The sequence below is a fragment of the Phyllostomus hastatus genome, unplaced genomic scaffold (assembly GCF_019186645.2).
Source record: "Phyllostomus hastatus isolate PE091 unplaced genomic scaffold, TTU_PhHast_1.1 phas_contig_17, whole genome shotgun sequence".
Classification (NCBI taxonomy): Eukaryota; Metazoa; Chordata; class Mammalia; order Chiroptera; family Phyllostomidae; genus Phyllostomus; species Phyllostomus hastatus.
Window position 1 is genome coordinate 39977026 of NW_025333664.1, and position 17363 is coordinate 39994388.

The window sequence follows — 17363 nt, forward strand, 5'->3', positions numbered from 1 at the left end:
AATGCCCACTGCAGAGATGTCCCTGACTACCCCACATAAAATAGCAAACCTACCACCTGCCCTCCTGACCCATTCTAACCTGTACCTTGCCTTATTTTTCAAGCATTTGTTTTCACCTGACGTACATTAGGAAAGGCAAGGCTTTGTATGCTCAATGTTGCCTCCTCAGCACCTAGAATAGTGCTGGCATATGTATATATGTATATATACTTGCTGAATTAAATAGTTAAGGCAGAAAGATTCCTGAAAGCTCGAGTAGAGCGACTAAAGAGGTCAAAAGATCCCCTTGAGCTAAAAATGAAAGTATGCCTGTTTTGCCGAAGCCCTCAATATTCTAGCAGGAGATATTTCACACTCACACTCAGTTATACCAACCCAAAGTCCCAAGGCCCACGCTGTTGAATCAGAAAGAAAATGAGCTCTGGAAGTTCCCTTTATCTTGTTCCCCAATCCCTGCAAAGAAAATTTCTTCAAGAGAGAATTTTTTTAAGTGCAAATACATGTGGTGTTCAAATTAAGTTAGAGAAAAAGACTTTAGGAAACCTACCGAAAGAGCTAAGGGATGGTGCCGAAGAGCCAGAGTTCAAACCAGGTCTGTCAAATACCAGGACCTATGCTCACCAGAATAACTCTATGTGGAAAGAGGAAGATGTAGTAGATTCCTAGGGCTGCCATAACAAAGTGCCACAGACTGAGTGGCTTAAAGCAGTAGCAATTTATTGTTTCATATTTCTGGAGACCAGAAGCCCCAAATCAAGGGCTCTGCTCCCTCTGAAAGCGCAAAGGAAGGAACTGTTCTGTGCTTTCTCCTATCCTCTGGCAGCCTCAAGTTCCTTGGTTTGTAACACATCCCTCCAGCCTGCCTGCCTCTTCCCATGGCAGTATCCCGGTGTTTCATCATACCACCTTCCCTCACTGCACGTCTGTCCAAACTTCCTACTTTTAAAAGGATACTTGTCATATTGGATTAGGGACCATCTAATGACTTTATCTGAACTTGACTCAATTCACGTAGACCCTATTTCCAAATAAGGGCATTGTACTGGTGACTAGGACTCCAACATATATCTTTTTTATGGGGGGGACATAATTCAACACATAACAAGATATAAAGCATAGTTAGACTGATAAAATGGCCAGGAAGTTTGAGCAGTGTGCACACAGCCAGAAAATAGCTAGGTATTCTCAGTAGGAAATAGTTACCATGTTTTGCTGTGTATAGTGTGCTCCCATGTATAATATGCACCCATGTTTTTTGCCCAAACATTCAGGGAAAAAATCTTTCATTTTAATTTAATTCAATTATTTATTTATTTATATTTAGAAACAAAACGATCATTGTACTTCAGGGTGTTATTTTGCATATGGACATCGTCATTGCTTTCTAGAGTTACACTTTTAATGCCTAAGCATAAATAAAAGAATTTAAAATATTTATATAGATATGGAATTAGTACTACCCATGTAAAATGCACATCCTTATTTTTCTCTCAAAAATTTGAGCAAAAAAGTGCACATTATACACAACAAAATACAAGTATTCTTTGGTCAGAGTGGAATTTCCTCTCTCCTGCCTTGTTCTGACAGGGCAAGGGGTCTTTAGCACCCTGTCAGGAGTGGGGGAAAGTAAAAAATTGGAGCTGAATGAAGCTGGAGCTTGAAAGAAACGGACAGATGAAGGAAGTGGTTTTCACTATTGATTTGGCGAGGTGCTGTTCGTTAAATCACCAGAGCTGGTTCCAGTGATCTCTCCAATGCAGGTGCCAGGTTCCCTCAGAGCTCAGCACTGAGTGAACCACAGCTTCTCCTTTCTGCTGGCTTAGGCTGTGCTAGAGGCCAGATGACTATATTTGAGAGATGAACAATAGAACTTTGAGATTCTTAATAATACAGTTCTGTTGGCAGTTTCATTATTAAAAATGACATGGAGTGTGACAGTAGAAGTAAAAATAAAATATTCCATAATATTATAGAACTACCATAATATATGATATACATATAATATAAAAACCAAAGGAATAACTTTAGCTTTATATAAACTCAGGGTCAACCCTTCACCCTGACCAGCAACAACCTCTAGGACCTTGGAGGTTTCTTCATTCTAACTCTGGGTTCTGTCCTGTGGATCAGTCACCCTCACACCTGAGCACAGTTTGGAAGCCTTTCTAGATTTCCCTCTTTTTTCCTTACAGAAAATTGGTAAAGGCAGAGCTCAGGTTCCTGAACTCAGCTTAATGTGATGTGTCTAACACTGACTCTTATCAATTCTCCCTCCTTCCCCCAGCGTCCAAGCACAGTTCACTGAGTCAGAAGGGAAACCCTTGGGATTGCTTAAGAGGATGGGATGGAGTAACACAAAGTGCTCATCCAAACCGACTATGCTTATGTTTCCAAAGAAAGTCAGATAGGAATGTGGACTGGACACATTGTATTTTTCTTGGAGCAGCATGTGATAACAGCAATATTTTTGCAACTAGACAAGAAGTGGGGAAAAGACCAAGAGCCAGAGATTGCAGAAGATGAGAGAGGAGCATTTAGTTAGGAAAGGCTGTGATTGCCCCTAGTCTTCTGCCACTGTGGCACATGAGGGAGTTGAAAGTGCCTATAGAAAATTGTTTCTGTTCTAGTCCTGGCCGGTGTGGCTCATTGGATTGAGTGCCAGCCTGTGAACCAAAAGGTCACTGGTTCGATTCCTAGTCAGGGCATATGCCTGAATTGCAGGCCAGGTCCCTAGTTGGGGGCAGAAGAAGACTGTGATCCTTCAGAGAGTTGCTTTGGACTTTAGGAAGGAATTAGAGGTAAAATTTAGAGAACGACCCAGCAGAACTCAGTAATGGATTTGATGTGAGGGTCGTGAAGAAAGGCAACGAGGATGGCCTTGAGCTTCTCGCATGACCACTTGAGTTAATGGAGGTGCCATTGAAGGACACAGTAAATCTGGGAAAAGAAGTGTCAGTAAAGAGTTCCATGTTGTATAGGTTAACTTTGAAGTGCCTGTGAGAACCCAGCGGACATGTGAAGGAGGCTAGTGCCAGGATCTGCAGATTGAAAGAGAGTTGTGGGCTACAAATACACTGCTGGCCATTTTCAGTATATAGAAAGCCAGGAGAGCATAAAATTGCCTAAGGAAAGGGCACAAAGATGTTGTCCTAGGGTGATCTGGACCCATGCCATGCAGAACAGTCTCCTATACTAGGGTAACTCATGGAGCAGGATGGAAATAAGTGCAGAATTTTATATTTCTAAATATGACATCCAAAGTCTGAAAATGTTGCCACTCAAGGGTTAGTTGCCTGTTCACTTCACTTAGCTGCGTCTGTTCTCTGCAGACAGAGTCCCTTGGAGAGTTGGGACTGAAGACATTCACATGTGGCTTCCCCTAACACAGGGTTTCTGAGTCTGGTGGAGATGTGTCTTGAGGCCGAGAAGACTATTGAGAGAGTCCTGAGAAATGAGAGCACTAGTAGTCATGATGAAATCTAACCTTTATTGAATATGTGTGTGTCACACCTAGGGTTGGTGGCATCTTATTAAATGTTTTACTGTGCCAATCTTGAAAATGCGTACTCTTATTATACCCATTTTACATTGAGAAAATAGAGGCTTAGAAAGCATAAGTAACCTGCTCAAGGTCAAGCTAATCAGTGGTGGAACAGGGTTTGGACTCAGGGGTATCCATTGACAGAACCCAAACTCTTCATGCCAAGCTATAGTAATTCCCTACAAGTGAGCAGTCTAAGGACTGTTTCCATCACATGACCCACCATTATTTATGTGAGTTTGGGACTCAGTGCCTCTAGGAGCCCATCCTCCATATGTCATCCAAGCCTCCAGCTCAGCTCCTGTCACAGCTGGAAACAAATGCTCAGAAAATGTGGTTTTAGTTTCTCTCTAAAATAGAAATACTAACACTAACAAATATTTTTGTGTGTGATGTTTATAGTTTATCAAAGACTGCCCCAGACATTTCAAGCCTCAATCCTTTACCATTAATTTCTTTCCAGTTAATTGATGAACTAGGAGGGAGGTGAAGGTGTGAAGGTACAGGTCACAAAGGGAATGTTTTTTCCTCTCTCTCACTTTAACTTTTTTTTTTATTTCTATGGCTATATTGCTGGTGGGCTACCAAAGTCTCATCTTTTTTTAACAAATAGAAATTTTCAAGTAATAGATTGATTATAGATTTTTTCTTCCTTTTATTATTATTACTATTGGTGAGGACCCAAGGATATATATTGATTTTAGAGAGAGAAGTGTAAGGAAGGAGCGGGGGAGAGAGAGAGAGAGACAGAAGAACATAGATGTGAAAAAGAAACATTGATCAGTTGCCTCCTATACATGCCCCAACCAGGGATCGAACCCACCACCTTTTGGTGTATGGGGCTATGCTCTAACCAACTGAGCCATCTGGATAGGACTCCCTTTTATTATAACAAAATTTACCATCTTAACCATTTTTAAGTGTATAGTTCAGTGGCATTGAGTATAGAGTACATTCACATTGTTGTACAACCATCACCACTGTCTATCCACAGAACTCTTTTCATCTTCCCAAGTTGAGACTCTGTGCCCATTAAACAATACCTCCTCATCCTTCTCCCCCCAGCATCTGGCAGCCACCATTCCATTTCCTGTCTCTGAATTTGACTACTCTAGGTACCTCCTACTGTATTAGTGAAAGCATACAGTATTTGTCTTGTTTACTGGCTTATTTCGTACAGCACAAATACTATATATTTATGAAATGGAACGTTGTCTTATTTCATACAGGATAATGTCCTCAAGGTTCAACCAAGTTGTAATGTGTCAGAATTTCCTTGCTTTTTAAGACTGAATAATACTCCATTGTATGTAATGCCTCATATTATTTATTCACTGATTAATGGACACTTGAGTTGCTTCCACCTTTTGGTTATCATAAATAATGCTGCTATGAACATGAGTGTTCACATACCCCTTTGAGAACCTGTTTTCAAACCCTTTGAGAACTGGTTTTCAATTCTTTGGGGCAAATACCCAGAAATAGAATTGCTAGATTGTATGGTAATTCTATTTTTAATTTTTTGAAAAACTACCATATTGTTTTCCACAGTGGCTGTACCATTGCACACTCCCATAACAGTTCATAAGGGTTCCAGTTTGTCCACATCCTAACAGTTTTTATTTGTTTATTTTTTTGATAGTGGCCATACTAATGGGTGTCACATAGCATGGGGGGTGTAGTGGTGAGCACAGCTGCCTTCCTAATAGGTATGCCATAGCATTTCATTGTGGTTTTGATTTGCCTTTCTCTAATGATTAGTTATGCTGAGCCATCTTATTGGCTTATGGTAATTTGTATACCTTCTTTGGAGAAATATGTATTCAAGTCCTAAATCCAGTTGTTTTTGTTGTGGAGATTCTCTCTGTATGCTGGATACTAATCTCATATCAGATAGATGATTTGTAAATAGTTTCTCCCATTCTTTTTTTTTAAAGCTTTTATTTATTTACTCTCAGAGAGAAGGGAAGGGAGAGAGAAAAAGAGGGAGAGAAACATCAATGTGTGGGTGCCTCTTGAGCCTTCCCCACTGGGGACTGGGGTTCCAACCGTGGGCCCCAACTGGGAAGCAAACCAGTGACCCTTTGGTTCTCAGGTCAGCACCCAATCCACTGAGCCACACCAGCCAGGGCAGTTTCTCCCATTCTAGAGTCTTGCCTTTTCAGTAATAGCTTGTGTCCTTTGAGGTACACATGCTTTTAATTTTGATGTAATTTAAAGTATTTGTTTTCTTTTATTGGCTTTACTTTTGGTGTCATAGCCAAGAAATTATTGGCATATCCAGACATATCCATGTCTTGAAGCTCTTCACCTATATTTTCTCCCAAGTATTTAGTAGTTTTAGCTTTTATTCTTTGATCCATTTTGAGTTAGTTTTTGTAGATGGTGTAAGGTAAGGGACCAATTTCATTTTTTTACACGTGGATTTTCAGTTTTTCTGTTGCCATTTGTTGAAAAGACTGTCCTTTCTCATTGAATAGTCTTGGCACCCTTGTTGAAAATCATTTCACCATATATACATGGGTTTATTTGGGGGCTTTCTATTCTATTCTATTGTTTTTTATGTCTGTCTTAATACCAGTTTTGAAATTAACTTACTACAAAACCACAGTAATTAACTTACTACAAAACCACAGTAATTAACTTACTACAAAGCCACTGTTAACTTGTAGTTAAGTTTTGGAAGTGTGAGTTCTCCAGCTTTGTTTTTGTTTAAGATTGTTTTAGCTACTCAGGGTCCCTGGAGATTCCATATGAATTTTAGGATGGGTTTTTTTTCTTATTTCTGCCAAACAACAACAAAAAAAGCCATTGGTTTTTTGGTAGGAATTGCATTAAATCTGTAGATCACTTTGGGTAGTGTTGACAATATTAAGACTTCCAATCCATGAATGCTGAATGTCTGTCCATTTATTTGTGTCTTTAATTTATTTTAGCAATGTTTTGTAGTTTTCATTATACAAGTCTTTTGATTCCTTGGTTAAGTTTATTCCTAAGCATTTTCTTCTTTTTGATGTAATTGTAAATGGAATTGTTCTCTTAATTTCCTTTTCATATTATTCATTTTAAGTGTATAGAAATGCAACTGATTCTTGTGCATTGATTTCGTACCCTGCAACTTTGCTGAATCTTTTATTAGTTCTAAGTTTGTTGGTGGTCATCTATAGGGTTGGCCATCTAACATAGATCATGTTGTCAGTGAACAGAGGTAATTTTACTTCTCTTTTCCAACTTAGTTACCTATTATTTCTTTTTCTTGGCTATTTGCCATGGCTAGGACTTCCAGTACTATACTGAATACAAGTGGTAAAAGTAGGCATCCTTGTCTTGTTCCTGATCTTAAAGGAAATATTTTTTTAAATCGTCTTTCCTACATCATTAATGGCAGAACATTTAGAGTTTTTTGTTTGTCTGTTTTTAAATACAGAGGCTGGTTACCTCTGTGAAAATGGGCGTGGAGGAGCTGGGAAGGGAAGAAAGCTGATGGGCCAGGGCTTGGAGCTGCACTGGGGGAACTACAGGGTTATGGGGAGTCAGCTGTGATTGAGACGTACCCCAAGGAGTGGGGCTTATACTTAGCCACTGGTGGCCTGGTGCACAAGACCCCATTTCCATACCTATTCAGTCCAGTCCTTTCAGCCTGTATGGCTCCCAGCACACCTGACCTGTGGGGGGCTTTGCCTCAGGTGTTGAAGAAGGAAGCAGGTAATCCCACACAGTGGAGATCCAGGGTTCTGTAGCCCCAGGCTCACTTACCAAGGAGAAGGGTGTTTAGTTCCCCATCCTTCACACATTTCACCCTCAACACAAGAAGTTTAAAATCCCTCATTCCAATTACCATAAAACTGCAGTACAGGAATTAAACAGACTTTTATAAATTGTTGCTTAAATCTGACCCCCACACAGCCTCAGGGTTCCAGAAAATGATCGTTTAAAGCTCAACTCTGAAGTAAACTGGGCTATCTTTACTCACAGTAAAAACTTTGCCAGTATTTTTCCTAGCTTTATATAAGTTTTCAGCTGAACATTGACCTTCTTTTTAATAAGGGAGATTTCCTGTACACATGAAATCTTTTTTATTTATTAAGGGGGATTTCCTATTCACATGAAATCTTCTATTGCACTTTGCATTCCACATGAATTCAAAAATACTATGAAGAAAACAAACATAAATGCAATCAATGCTCAGGTGGAGCAAAACCTTGCTTTTTGGCATCCCTGGGTTTTCCCTTTATTTCTTTGAAAGTCAAATTTCATTCTTTTACAAAGAGCGTAAGTAAATGTTGGGAGGCTTGGGACCTATGATTATAATCAACATGTACTATAATCCAGTTTCACAAGGCATGATTTTCATCTAAATATAATGAAATTCTTTGAAAGGCAAATAATGCCATAGAAGCTGTATTTTCAATGGGGAAAAAAACAAAACATGTTTCTGTTTGTGTTCTACCTGAATATATTTTCATTTGTTTGGAAATAACAAATAGTCTCCTGATATAGAAGAGGTAACTTTGGAAATGCAAAGGTTATTTTGCCCCTGGGTATCTACAAATCATCTACATAAACAGCCTTCACTGCCAGGTGTTATAAAAAGGCATGGTATTTGTGACACTGGAAAAGCCAGTGCCTGTCACCTACCAAACCCAATAATCAGAAACAGGGATTGAATCTTTATGGGCGCTTTATTCAGACAGCTGGCGATCTGAGAAGACGGTGAGTTACACAACCTAACAGACTGTCTCAAATTCCATTTTAAACCGACCCTCTTTATAAGGAGAAGAAAAGTGTAGGTAAGGAGTTTGGAATTCGGGGGAAAAGTTAATCAGATTAAAGCTGCAGCATTCTTTCATCTGTCTCCTGGGTGGTGGTCTTTATCTGTGTCCTGGGTGGTGGACTTCTCATCTTGGAGAACAATGGCTTAGATATGGTCTTGAATTGCTTGCAGTCCTTCTGAGGCATAAAGGTGGAACTGCTTATGATCTCCTGGAGTCAAGGTGGGTCATACCTTCAGTTCCTGGAACAATAGCTTTTACATACATTGATTACTAAGCTTATTAGCTATTAACTGAAACTAAAATTTTTCCAAAATTTGAGTCCCCCCGTCATTTAGAGTTCAAACATGGCAGTGAATTAAAGTTGTGTGAGCATTTACATAGATGGAGAACTCTAGTTAACAATGATGTCACAGGTGGGCACAGGTAACCAGGTTCTGGGTGACCACAGACAAAGAATTGAACGAAACACACAGAGTTTAAAGCAGAAAGAGAGAGCAGATTTATTAAGTGATAGTACATTTCACAGAACAAGGGAGCAGGCCAACTCTGAGCAGAGACTGACCCCTGGGACTGGAGGGACTCCATTCTTATAGGGCAGTTATTTCCTGGCTAGTTTTGGTGGGCTTTTATTGCAGTAGTTATATTACTTTAAAGCTACTGTGCATGTGATCTCCCATGATTTTCCTTGATTGGCCACTGGAGAAGGGGGTCGCACAATGTTAATTTATTATAATGTTATTATAATGAAGCAGAGGTCATGTAATATCTTCTGTGCAGGTGCATTCATGAGTCACCATGATTCAGTGCTTTTCCAGAAAGCAGGAACAACCAGTCTTAGAACAGGGTCTTGGTCTTGTATCGATGTCCTTTATCTTAGGCCTGGGGCACCTCTGGAGGTTCCTTCTTCCTGACTGTCTCCTGCCTCAGTGACACCCTAAAAATTATTGAACCTACCACCTAATTTTACAGCAGGACAAAACTGAGCTCTAGAAGGATAAATTATGTACCCAAGTTCATGTAGTTTGTACACCCACTGATTTCGGGCTGTGAGTACTGTGCTCTGCAGGGCATTTGTTTAGATGAGCAGTGGTCAGTAACAGGTTGTATTTTAATATCAAATCACTAGTTGCTTTTTTTCATTCTGAGAGAAAGCAGTTTTATCTAAGAAGGAAAGACATTTAGCATTTTTGTTTCTTTTTTCCAGATATGTGATTTTGTAAATTATGCTGTTATAACTGAGTTATATTTAGCCATTTGGATTTGAGGGGGCTTATTGTTCCCAGCTGTTCTAGTTTCAAACTGATAATTTTCTGATTTTTTTCAAAGAAATAAACATTTAAGGGAAATAAAGAAAAGGAAAACCAATGTCATCTATATACTCTTTTTGTTCCTGATGTCACAGAGGATGGTTACATGGAAAAATCCTGGCCATAAAACACTTGAGTAGAAAAATGATCCAGAATAGTTGGACTCAAATGTGAAGCTTCAGAGATTTTAAGCAATTAATGTTGCTTATGATTTTTTAATGTGTATGCCTAAAAATGATAAATAAGTTTTAAAAAGTATGTCTAATTAAGTTGGATAGAGCTCTTTTGATAAGAATAAAATAAAATTCTGTGATTAAAAGAAAAATAGTTCCCACTGTGCCAAAACTTTATATTATTTAAGGTGTTCACACAGTTTTGTGAAGTAAGTGCCTTGATTCTCATTTTGCAGATGGGTAAACAAAGGCTCTGAGAAGTTTAGTGACCCTGTCTGATTTGGAACCATGATTGGCAGATTTAAGCACAGCATGAACTTTCCATGATATATCTCAAACACAGGCCTGAAGCCACATCTCTGATTCTTAGCTCATGTCAGACACCAGGTCAGGGAGAACCTTGTGCCCCTTGGGGATCAGGGGTGGAAGAATTACCCAGTTGTCAATATGTGGGCTGGGAACATTTGGGGGAAGGGCATCTATTCAAAGAGCTGGGAAACTTTTGGGACCTCAGAGGATAACTGGGGTGCAAGGGAGGAAACTGAGGCCCAGAGAAGCCACAAGAGTTACCTTGTTAGTACCTGGGATTGTGCCCCAGGCCTCTCGACTTTTCTGTGATTTCATGGCTTCCGCTTCTTCTTTCCTCAAGGCTGAAGGCCAGCAGTGGAAAATATGGATCTTGACACAGAGTAGAGTTTGGATTGGGGAACACTACAAAGTCAGAAGGTAGAAACATTCATAAAAAAATTAAAAGAGAACACAGGCCATGCAGCTGGGAGGGTGCTGTTGGGACTGTTTCAGAGGACTCATCCATCTTGTACCACCACAAAGCTAGCAAGGGATGGACGCTTGGTGGTATTGTTTGCAATTCTGGGTCCAGAGAAGCAGCCTCAGGCTCAGATGGGCCTTGCAATGAGAATTGGAGGGTATCTGATTTCTGGCTCAATTCTCACTTAAATCTAGCCAGTTCTTCAAAACATATGCTGCATCTGTGTGTCAAAGTGAGACCTGGACCTCAAAGCCCATATAAAAATAATCTTTATAGAGTAGCAATAGTTAATATTTATTGAGTCCATTTGTGCAACAGGCACAGAACTAAGGACTTTTAGTATATTATTGAATCATCGGGCCAGTAAGCAGAAGGATTGTGATCTATCAGGACAAGGAAAACAATCTGCAAAAACAGATGCTGAGGAGCAGCAGTGTTTATGGACACTCCCAGTTTGTTTTTTCAGAGACGGTGCTTCTAAGCACAGCCTGTCCCCCAGTCAGTGTGAGAAGGAAAGAGGAATGCCAGTGGGTGATTTGTGGGCAGCTTCTCTGGGCCAGGCCCTGGGCTGGGCGTGCCACAGACGTCCTGTCATTTCATTCTTGTAGTGCATCCTGAGGGTGGGGTGTCACTCTCCATAGCTCCTGGGTAGGTAGAGCTGAACTTTGGATAGCTCAGGCCCAGGATTAGATGATGTAGTAGCTGGGATTTCAATAAGGAATGAGAGTCCAAATTCCAGGACCCTTGTTGCCTCTCAGGATGAAAAACAAATCCATCTTGGCCATGCTTGACAAATTGTACCTAAGCAGAGAGCCTCAGGTAAGTGTCCCCAGATACAAACATGAGAAAAATAGAGATTTTCTAAAATAAGACCTTTACTGATGAGACAGTCCAGCCATACCACTCTTCAAAAAACACCACAGCTGCTGCTTACGGAGTTCAAGTGAATGCAATTGATTTAGTTTTATTGGTGCCAGTTTTTGTGTCTCCAGGGAAAAAATATACCAAATCTTAAGTCTTCTCAAGCATATCAAAGCAGCCCAATTCTAGAAGTCACAGTACTTGCAATAGACAAGCAGTGTTCTGTAACAGGTGAGTAATTTTTCTCCCTGCTAGCTCCTCATTATAGCTTTATTTCTAATTATAATGCACTCATATACAATTCGAACAATTCACAAAAATACAAAGACAATGATACAGAACACCAGAGCTTATTGATTGAATTCTTGGGCCAGTGTGTAATGTGATTGAGAACGTAAATTGTTAATTGGGAAGAAATTTTTTTTGACTTTTTATTTTTTTACATTGTTTAATTAATTAATTTTTTACAATTTTTAAAAATTGCTACAATTTTAAAATTGTTTTTCAAGTACAGTTTTCTGCCTTTTCCCCCACCACCCCAGCCCTCCCCATCTCCCACCCCCATTTCCACCACCGCTTATTGTTGTCCATATGTCCTTTATAATTGTTCCTGTAAACCCTTCACCCTTTTCCCCTTTTATCCCCTCCCCTCTCTGATCACTGTCAGCCTGTTCTCAATTTCAATGTCTTCGGCTATACTTTGCTTGCTTCTTTGTTTTGTATATTATGTTCCTGTTAATGGTGAGATCATACAATATTTGTCTTTCATCGCCTGGCTTATTTCACTTAGCATAACGCTCTCCAGTTCCTTCCATGCTGTCCCAAAGGGTAGGAGCTCCTTTTTCCTTTCTGCTGTGTAGAATTCCATTTTGTAATTGTACCATAGTTTTTTGATCCATTTGTTTACTGATGGGCACTTGGGTTGCTTCTAGCACTTGGCTATTGTAAATTGTGCTGCTATGAACACTGGGGTGCATAAGTTCTTTTGGATTGATGTTTCAGGGTTCTTAGGATATAATCCTAGCAGTGGAATTGCCAGGTCAAAAGGCAGTTCCACTTTTAGTTTTCTGAGGAAATTCCATACTGTTTTTCACAGTGGTACACAAGTCTGCAATTGGTAAGATATTTCTTGAGAAATTTTATATATCGTGCAGGAAGCTATATGTATATAATTTTAGGGCTGCACATTCCTAGAATTTTGTTAAAAGGAAAGCATTAAAATAACATGGAAGCTGTCATGACCTAGGACTGTTTGCGGGGATAGCTTCCCATCATGGTCATGGATTTATGGATTTTGAAAGGGCAGTGCCTCCCTAAAGATACAATCACAATGGGAGAGAGTGTTTTATTCTCTGCTGAGATATCATATCCCTGCCGCCCTTTGAACTCTGGGTGTACTAAGTCTCTCTTAAAGCACAGCAAACCCAATGTGAATCAGGGGTATCACCATGAGACCACCATGACTCAAAGCAGTGTTAGTTGATGTGTGCAGTGCTCCAGCAGATGGCTGGTGCTGAAACCAAAGGCTGGGTGGGGAGGCTGTAAAGTATTATGACTGAGAGCTTGCGTTTTAGAGCTTTACTGCCTCTGCTTACTTGCTGTGGATAGCTAGGTAAATTAATCTCTCTGAGACTCAGTTTCTTCATATGTGGAATAGGGATAAAACAAACTCTTCCACAAAGGAGAGTATTAAATGAATTATGTGTGTTTAATACTCAATTTGATTGGTAAGGGGTATGCATTCAATATTTGACTCATGATTTTCAAGTGCGGTAATGACAATAATAGAGGTCCTGAATGGGGAATAAGAACTTTGTTCATTTTACTTAAAGCCTCCTAGTAATAGAGAGATGCAAAAGTGGCTGCTACCTGAACAGATGGTGGCATATGTTAGGAGAGGCTGGTAAATGCACCCCAAACTTTCAGGAGTTTAACACATAAAGGTGTTTGTCTAGCTGGTGTGGGTAGGACAGCTCTTCTTCAGGTGTTGGCTCAGGAACTCAGGCTGTTTCCATTTTGTAGCCAGTCATCTGGAACATGCAAAGTCATTGCAGAAACTGAGAGGGGGCTGGATATGCTTTGGATGCTTTTAAATATTATGTCTGAGGAAGGCATACATCAGTTTCCACCTATATGTCACTGGACAGAACCCAATCACATGGGCTATCCCCAAATGCAAGAATGTCAGAAATAAAAGGTGCATGTGAATCCTTGGTGAGCAGCTATGGCCTCTGCCCCTGGGGCTACCATGTTGTAAATAGTGAAATAGAAATCGCTTATGTTATTACCAGGTGAACACTGATTGTGACTTTCAGTAGGCAACTTTCTGGAGACTGGGAAAACTTGTGTCCTGGGTTTGGGGATCTGTTTAGAAAAACAGCAATGTTTCATCATCCCAGAAATCTTATATCTACATACCCTACACAATGCTTTTACAAGAGGCAAATGACTACAGAGAAAGATGATGTACTGTTTTGTTTTCTCTTTTTTCCAGGGGAAGCTCCAGGAGAGGTACTCATCTGGGCCAATCTTTCTTAAAGCTGTGCTTGCACTTATAATGCTATTTACAGCTAAGGATGCAAAGCCTAAAACATATGCACTGAAGGTTATTGGTGACCCAGATTATCAAAGAGAGATTATTTGTCTCCTGACAGGCTGGTTACTAAGGTAGGGTAATTTAAAACACATTTTAAATAAAGCCTTATAAAAACCTATTTAATTCTTTAAGGTTTTAATGACTAAATGATGAGCCATTCCTTATTTGGGCTCTGCACATGACCAGAACCCACAGGCGCACATCAGACAAAGTAGATATTTACAGGAGAATTATTAATAAACTATTCAGTGGAGTGATCACTCTAGATTGGCCTGTGTTTCTCACTAAACTCCTTGAGGGAAGGGGGCAGATGGAGCCTGCCTGTTGTAACCCAATGCCTGGCACAAAATATCTATTTTAAAATGTTGATTATTGTAAAAGAACAAAGTTTAAAATTAACTGTTTAGTTCATTAGCTGATCTCTCCAATAAATAAAATATCAGTGATTCTGTCTATAAATGCTCATCATTTCTCCTGCATTCTAAATGCCTCCCTTGCTCATAGTATTGTCAGAAATTCAGTTCTTGCCAACACAGTAAACATCAGCAAGTTGGTTAATATGCAAGCAGAGTTTATTAGTAATGTGTTCTTAGGGAAGATAATGGGCCTAGCTTAGGTGAGCAAGAGAGGCACAAGCCCCTGGTCCACTTGTCCTGAGGACTTACGTAGTTTGCCGAGTGAGGTGAGGGAGTTACATATTGATTGGCAGGTAAAGGTGATGTCTGCCTTCCCCCAGGGGGGACGTGACCACCTAAACATAGCCATGTGTTGGGGTCTGCTTCCCAGGGTTCTTATCTTTGCTCCAGACCACATCTGGTCATCTATTGTAAAACAGATATGGCAGTTAATTAAAGTGAAGACAGTTAACCAAAGTTATTTACAGGTTTTGCCTGTAAGCACTATGGACACCTTATAAAACAGATAAGAAGTGGCTGGAGGCAGTTAAAGTTATTTATGGGCTTTTTCTGTAAGCACTATGGACTCCCTCCACCCCTCCTCCTTCTATATCCTCTAACTTCTCCCTAACAATAATAGTCATGAGATTTGCATGGCCTCTTATAAAACATATAAAACCTGAATTCTAAAATCAGGTTGATTGTCCTTGTCTTAATCACTAATGTAGCCCATACAGATATATTTCTTCACAGCCACTCAACAAGTAGTCGGATCCACTGTACCACTGGATGCTGAGATGGTAACTCCTACTTGTAACTGAGGGGAACATGGATTGCACACTAGCTCTGTGGCAAAATGAAGGGATGGTGACATAAACTGCTATTCTTGCCTTTCCACATCTGACTACTTCTTCAATAGGCAACATCATCCAGGAATTCAAAGCAGAGCCAGTGCTCATTTTTCTAGAGCCCCCAACCTGGCAGTAGGAGGGATTCTGAAGAACTCAGCTCCAGCTCATTCTGGTGGTCTTATCTATCACAGCATAAAATTAAAAATATTTTCATTATGTTATAATGCTGGCTGGAAAAACCCTTTGTGTTTAATGGAGTTTACAGTAATGTGGTTTTCTCAAACTGAATCTCTTTACATTCATTCATCCCACAGTATTTGCAGAGAAGTTACTATGTACACAGGCCTTCCTCATGGAATACAGAGTCCTCCTCACCACTGCCCCTTAAATTCTTGGCCATGGTCACAATAATGGCCCTGGGAACAGAGAAGACTGCAGACTCTGCTCCACACACTGCCATTAGGATCTTCCCATGGATCTGTGGATGTTACATCCAAGGCTCTTCTCCTTGTCCTGTTTGGATTGGTGACCCATTTTTGGGCTTTCTTCCCGATGGAGGCTCTGGGCAGCTAGAGGAGCTGTTTCAATCTGGGTTCCTCCAGAAGCAGGCCCAGAGTAAAGATTCAGGTGTAAGTAATTCATTTTATGGTGTAGGGGTTAGGATCCCAGGCAATACCAGAGGGGAGTAGGGAGGTGAGTCAGGGGAGGAAGGCAGCTGATCCACTTGTGTTGTCAATTAAATCAACCTTGTGGACAGGAGCTTAATCCTCCCTAACTGTAAACACTGACTGAGTCATCCTGCCTGAGGCAGGCTTGAGAGAGGGGGCCAGGTATTCCTGCAGCAGCCTAGTAGTCCTGGATGAGGGTCTTTGGTGGACAAGGATTAATTCCCAGCACCTCAGGCCTGTTGGGCTCCTGAAATGAGCCTGCTTCCATAGTCAGAGAAATGTCCAAAAACCAGGTGTGACTGAGCAGGGTGGCACCTAGGCTCAAGAGAGCTCTGCTCCATCTCAGTAAATTACCTGAATTTAGGCAGATGCTGTTATCTGGGGACAACAAAAATCTCATGTGGCTTTTCCAATGTATTACCTGTGATTTCATTCTGGATGGCAGATGCTATCAGTTGCTGTGCCTTTTGCTGATATTTGGGGCAGATTTTGCTGTTTTGTTGTTGGTTGGTGATATTTAAGTATTTTAAACAATTGGTTTTGTGTGTGTGTGAATGCTTGTTAGTTGTTATAAAGAGACCTTGTTTAAAGTTATATATACAGCTGCACTGAGACATTCCTGTATTGTGAAGGGTAAGTAGATTTGAGTAAAATGGTTGGCAGTAAATGGCATTATTATTTAAACATAGAGTTCTGAGTCTCAGTAGAACAATGGTGCCTGCATAGATCCAATCTCTTCATATAACTTAAAAAAAAAGAAAATCACCCAAATCACAAACAGAGCAAATTAAAAGCACCATTTACTCAAACCCACAATATCAGTAAGAGACAGTTCCACAAACTTCATGTTACTTATATGGAATGGGATAAACACCCAGGTCCAGCCAGGTGGCTCTGGAGGCCACCCATGTCTGGAGTGTTGGATGAAGACCACAGAGAATAAATGGAGAAAAGGATAGGAGTCCAGGGAGCCTGGAGTGACCAGCCTAGACATCACCTCCAGGGCAAGCCTTATCCTGAGTGGAAATACTTGAATGCGTGTAAGAGTCTTGGGAAAGACAGGTTTCAGGACAGGAAAATTTGGAAGGGCACATGCCCCTTGGAGACTGGGCAATGTGGAGAAAGAACAGCAAAAAGGATCAAATTAAGAGTCTTGCAGAGATAAAAGAATCACAAAATCACAAGACACCTTTTCTCCCTCTAAGAAGCAGCACTATACAATAGACTGCACTTCACTATGTTGACAGTAGAGGGTGTGATTGAATCAGAAGCCTAGTTGGCCACCCCAAGCCCTGCCCCTTTTCTGCAGCAACTCATCCAGAAAAGAAAATCTATCATAAAAGAAGCAGAAAATGATGGAAAACATGCAAGCAAAACTTTAATAAGAAGAAAACAAAGTTTGAAAATCAAAACTTTTTAGGGTTTGA

The 17363-nt window shown here is 40.3% G+C and overlaps 1 protein-coding gene across 3 annotated transcripts in view; it reads left to right on the plus strand.

The window, feature by feature from the left end:
* The window catches only part of RIN2 (Ras and Rab interactor 2), a 230294-nt gene that overhangs the window by 14311 nt on the left and 198620 nt on the right, over positions 1-17363 (plus strand). The window contains exon 1 of one of the 3 annotated variants that reach the window (XM_045832680.1): positions 13990-14093. The exons of the other annotated variants lie outside the window; for them this stretch is intronic. The gene's annotated coding sequence lies outside the window, so the exon portion shown is untranslated. Of the gene's footprint in view, positions 1-13989; positions 14094-17363 lie in introns of those variants that run through there. 3 annotated transcript variants of the gene reach the window in all.